The sequence below is a fragment of the Pseudophryne corroboree genome, chromosome 8 (assembly GCF_028390025.1).
Source record: "Pseudophryne corroboree isolate aPseCor3 chromosome 8, aPseCor3.hap2, whole genome shotgun sequence".
In the NCBI taxonomy this organism is placed as follows: Eukaryota; Metazoa; Chordata; class Amphibia; order Anura; family Myobatrachidae; genus Pseudophryne; species Pseudophryne corroboree.
The window spans coordinates 173,104,818-173,110,817 of NC_086451.1; the positions used below are offsets into that span (position 1 = coordinate 173,104,818).

The following is a 6,000-nucleotide window of genomic DNA, read 5'->3' on the forward strand; positions in this document are numbered from 1 at the left end:
TTTAAGTAAAAATAAAAGAGCAAAAATATCAATCCCAGTTTTGATAACTTAAATTAACAAAAAAAATGCATATAGCAAAGGATAGTTTCAATCTGCCTACCTCTGGGTTATGGGCCCAGCATGCTTCCATTGCAGTACTCTGCTGCACATGTAAGTGCAAGAGATCCTGAAGCACTCACTCATCATGGGAAAGTACCAATGTGTTTCTTCATTGGTTGATGTAAGAAACATCTTACAAAAACTCTCCAGATTATTGACTTTTTAAAGTTTTTCTAGGAAACGTTCTAGATGTATGCTTATTAGACTTTGTCAGTATGTACTTTTTGCAAAGTGTCTCTGTGGCGCAATCGGTTAGTGTGTCCGGCTACTAACCAAAAGGTTAGTGGTTCAATCCCAACCAGGGACGTAATTGACCTTGTTATCAGATTTTGGTGATCTTTAAGTAGACAAGTCAAAATTTCAAACCCCCTGTTATGGTGTAGGGTACCTGGCCTTCTCTGATGTAATCAGAGTTAGATTTGATTCAGTGATTTAATAAAAACAGCTAGGAAGCACAATTTAGCAGTGGGTTGCAGAGAAAAAGAAATATGCTGGCAAAAAAAATCCAATTGAGTGATTAAACAGCTCTTCATTTTCTGGCTTTATTTTTATGCTAACAAATTTGTTCTTTGAAAAGTGTCCACAAAGCCAAGTCTCTGATTAACACCTTTGTAGGGATGGTTTTTCACCTATTACTAAATTAAACTTGCTTCATTGGAAAGGCATCAAGATGCATCCTCATTTCAATTTCTACTGAAATAATACAGGTTGACACCAGGAAACATTAACGCCACTGTATCCTTGCTGCTTTCTCATGTGGAAGTCTGTTTAATGTGAAAACAAGGTGATATCTAATTAGCACACAGGTAAGGAATTAAGAAAATCTTTATTTAAGGGTGAAGATGTTTCTCACAAAATCGTTGCCCCAATGCATCATTGAAATTCAAGCTGGAAAGATGATTTTAATATATCACTTGTACATTTTGTATTGCTCTTCTGGTGACAATGTAGTTTGTTTTTGTCAATTACCATTTTAATAATAGGGTAAAGAAAATTAAGTGGATTTTTGAAAGAAAACAATACTGTCAATATACTATTAAAACAAATTAAAATGGTAAAAGTTATTGTACTTTAAGTAAAAATAAAAGAGCCAAAATATCAATCCCAGTTTTGGATTACTTTAATTAACAAAAAAAAATGCATATAGCAGAGGATAGTTTCAATCTGCCTACCGCTGGGTTATGGGCCCAGCATGCTTCCATTGCTGTACTCTGCTGCACATGTAAGTGCAAGAGATCCTGAAGCACTCACTCATCATGGGAAAGTACCAATGTGTTTCTTCGTTGGTTGATGGAAGAAACATCTTACAAAAACTCTCCAGATTATTGACTTTTTAAAGTTTTTCTAGGAAACGTTTTAGATGAATGCTTATTAGCCTTTGTCAGTATGGACTTTCACAAAGTGTCTCTGTGGCGCAATCAGTTAGTGTGCATGGCTATTAACCAAAAGGTTGGTGGTTCAATCACACCCAGGGACGTAATTGACCTTGTTAACAGATTTTGGTGATCTTTAAGTAGACAAGTCAAAATTTCAAACCCCCTCTTATGGTGTAGGGTACCTGGCCTTCTCTGATGTAATCAGAGTTAGATTTGATTCAGTGATTTTATAAAAACAGCTAGGAAGCACATTTTAGCAGTGGGTTGCAGAGAAAAAGAAATATGCTGGCAAAAAAAATCCAATTGAGTGATTAAACAGCTCTTAATTTTCTAGCTTTATTTTTATGCTAACAAATTTGTTCTCTGAAAAGTGTCCACAAAGCTAAGTCTCTGATTAACACCTTTGTAAGGATGGTTTTTAACCTATTACTAAATTAAACTTGCTTCATTGGAAAGGCAGCAAGATGCATCCTCATTTCAATGTCTACTGAAATAATACAGGTTGACACCAGGAAACATTAACGCCACTGCATCCTTGCTGCTTTCTCATGTGGAAGTCTGTTTAATGTGAAAACAAGGTGATATCTAATTAGCACACAGGTAAGGAATTAAGAAAATCTTTATTTAAGGGTGAAAATGTTTCTCACAAAATCGTTGCCCCAATGCATCATTGAAATTCAAGCTGGAAAGATGATTTTAATATATCACTTGTACATTATGTATTGCTCTTCTGGTGACAATGTAGTTTGTTTTTGTCAATTACCATTTTAATAATAGGGTAAAGAAAATTAAGTGGATTTTTGAAAGAAAACAATACTGTCAATATACTATTAAAACACATTAAAATGGTAAAAGTTATTGTACTGTAAGTAAAAATAAAAGAGCCAACATATCAATCCCAGTTTTGGATTACTTTAATTAACAAAAAAAAATGCATATAGCAGAGGATAGTTTCAATCTGCCTACCTCTGGGTTATGTGCCCAGCATGCTTCCATTGCTGTACTCTGCTGCACATGTAAGTGCAGTAGATCCTGAAGCACTCACTCATCATGGGAAAGTACCAATGTGTTTCTTCGTTTGTTGATGGAAGAAACATCTTACATAAACTCTCCAGATTATTGAATTTTTAAAGTTTTTCTAGGAAACGTTTTAGATGAATGCTTATTAGCCTTTGTCAGTATGTGCTTTTGCAAAGTGTCTCTGTGGCGCAATCAGTTAGTGTGTATGGCTATTAACCAAAAGGTTGGTGGTTCAATCCCACCCTGAGACGTAATTGGCCTTGTTATCAGATTTTGGTGATCTTTAAGTAGACAAGTCAAAATTTCAAACCCCCTCTTATGGTGTAGGGTACCTGGCCTTCTCTGATGTAATCAGAGTTAGATTTGATTCAGTGATTTTATAAAAACAGCTAGGAAGCACAATTTAGCAGTGGGTTGCAGAGAAATAGAAATATGCTGGCAAAAAAATCCAATTGAGTGATTAAACAGCTCTTCATTTTCTGGCTTTATTTTTATGCTAACAAATTTGTTCTCTGAATAGTGTCCACAAAGCCAAGTCTCTGATTAACACCTTTGTAAGGATGGTTTTTCACCTATTACTAAATTAAACTTGCTTCATTGGAAAGGCAGCAAGATGCATCCTCATTTCAATGTCTACTGAAATAATACAGGTTGACACCAGGAAACATTAACGCCACTGCATCCTTGCTGCTTTCTCATGTGGAAGTCTGTTTAATGTGAAAACAAGGTGATATCTAATTAGCACACAGGTAAGGAATTAAGAAAATCTTTATTTAAGGGTGAAAATGTTTCTCACAAAATCGTTGCCCCAATGCATCATTGAAATTCAAGCTGGAAAGATGATTTTAATATATCACTTGTACATTTTGTATTGCTCTTCTGGTGACAATGTAGTTTGTTTTTGTCAATTACCATTTTAATAATAGGGTAAAGAAAATTAAGTGGATTTTTAAAAGAAAACAATACTTTCAATATACTATTAAAACAAATTAAAATGGTAAAAGTTATTGTACTTTAATGAAAAATGAAAGAGCAAAAATATCAATCCCAGTTTTGGATTACTTTAATTAACAAAAAAAAATGCATATAGCAGAGGATAGTTGTAATCTGCCTACCTCTGGGTTATGGGCCCAGCATGCTTCCATTGCAGTACTCTGCTGCACATGTAAGTGCAAGAGATCCTGAAGCACTCAGTCATCATGGGAAAGTACCAATGTGTTTCTTCGTTGGTGGATGGAAGAAACATCTTACAAAAACTCTCCAGATTATTGACTTTTTAAAGTTTTTCTAGGAAACGTTTTAGATGAATGCTTATTAGCCTTTGTCAGTATGTACTATCGCAAAGTGTCTCTGTGGTGCAATCAGTTAGTGTGTACAGCTATAAACCAAAACGTTGGTGGTTCAATCCCACCCAGGGACGTAATTGACCTTGTGATCAGATTGTGGTGATCTTTAAGTAGACAAGTCAAAATTTCAAATCCCCTCTTATGGTGTAGGGTACCTGGCCTTCTCTGATGTAATCAGAGTTAGATTTGATTCAGTGATTTTATAAAAACAGCTAGGAAGCACAATTTAGCAGTGGGTTGCAGAGAAAAAGAAATATGCTGGCAAAAAAATCCAATTGAGTGATTAAACAGCTCTTCATTTTCTGGCTTTATTTTTATGCTAACAAATTTGTTCTCTGAAAAGTGTCCACAAAGCCAAGTCTCTGATGAACACCTTTGTAAGGATGGTTTTTCACCTCTTACTAAATTAAACTTGCTTCATTGGAAAGGCAGCAAGATGCATCCTCATTTCAATGTCTACTGAAATAATACAGGTTGACACCAGGAAACATTAACGCCAATGCATCCTTGCTGCTTTCTCATGTGGAAGTCTGTTTAATGTGAAAACAAGGTGATATCTAATTAGCACACAGGTAAGGAATTAAGAAAATCTTTATTTAAGGGTGAAGATGTTTCTCACAAAATCGTTGCCCCAATGCATCATTGAAATTCAAGCTGGAAAGATGATTTTAATATATCACTTGTACATTTTGTATTGCTCTTCTGGTGACAATGTAGTTTGTTTTTGTCAATTACCATTTTAATAATAGGGTAAAGAAAATTAAGTGGATTTTTGAAAGAAAACAATACTGTCAATATACTATTAAAACAAATTAAAATGGTAAAAGTTATTGTACTTTAAGTAAACATAAAATAGCTAACATATCAATCCCAGTTTTGGATTACTTTAATTAACAAAAAAAATGCATATAGCAGAGGATAGTTTCAATCTGCCTACCTCTGGGTAATGGGCCCAGCATGCTTCCATTGCAGTACTCTGCTGCACATGTAAGTGCAAGAGATCCTGAAGCACTCACTCATCATGGGAAAGTACCAATGTGTTTCTTCGTTGGTTGATTTAAGAAAATTCTTACAAAAACTCTCCAGATTATTGACTTTTTAAAGTTTTTCTAGGAAACGTTCTAGATGAATGCTTATTAGCCTTTGTCAGTATGTACTTTTTGCAAAGTGTCTCTGTGGCGCAATCGGTTAGTGTGTCTGGCTACTAACCAAAAGGTTGGTGGTTCAATCCCACCCAGGGACATAATTGACCTTGTGATCGGGTTTTGGTGATATTTAAGTAGACAAGTCAAAATGTCAAACCCCCTCTTATGGTGTAGGGTACCTGGCCTTCTCTGATGTAATCAGAGTTAGATTTGATTCAGTGATTTTATAAAAAAACAGCTAGGAAGCACAATTTAGCAATGGGTTGCAGAGAAAAAAAATATGCTGGCAGAAAAATCCAATTGAGTGATTAAACAGCTCTTCATTTTCTGCCTTTATTTTTATGCTAACAAATTTGTTCTCTAAAAAGTGTCCACAAAGCCAAGTCTCTGATTAACACCTTTGTAGGGATGGTTTTTCACTTATAACTAAATTAAACTTGCTTCATTGGAAAGGCAGCAAGATGCATCCTCATTTCAATGTCTACTGAAATAATACAGGTTGACACCAGGAAACATTAATGCCACTGCATCCTTGCTGCTTTCTCATGTAGAAGTCTGTTTAATGTGAAAACAAGGTGATATCTAATTAGCACACAGGTAAGGAATTAAGAAAATCTTTATTTAAGGGTGAAGATGTTTCTCGCAAAATCGTTGCCCCAATGCATCATTGAAATTCAAGCTGGAAAGATGATTTTAATATATCACTTGTACATTTTGTATTGCTCTTCTGGTGTTTTTGTCAATTACCCTTTTAATAATAGGGTAAAGAAAATTAAGTGGATTTTTTAAAGAAAACTATACTGTCAATATACTATTCAAACAAATTAAAATGGTAAAAGTTATTGTACTTCAAGTAAAAATAAAAGAGCAAAAATATCAATCCCAGTTTTGATTACTTAAATTAACAAAAAAAATGCATATAGCAAAGGATAGTTTCAATCTGCCTACCTCTGGGTTATGGGCCCAGCATGCTTCCATTGCAGTACTCTGCTGCACATGTAAGTGCAAGAGATC

The 6,000-nt window shown here is 34.8% G+C and overlaps 1 non-coding gene across 1 annotated transcript; it reads left to right on the plus strand.

The window, feature by feature from the left end:
* The first annotated feature begins 5,010 nt into the window (after positions 1-5,010).
* On the plus strand, positions 5,011-5,084 carry TRNAS-ACU (transfer RNA serine (anticodon ACU)). The gene has a single exon. It is a non-coding gene; the product is annotated as a tRNA-Ser (tRNA).
* The last annotated feature ends 916 nt before the right edge of the window (positions 5,085-6,000 follow it).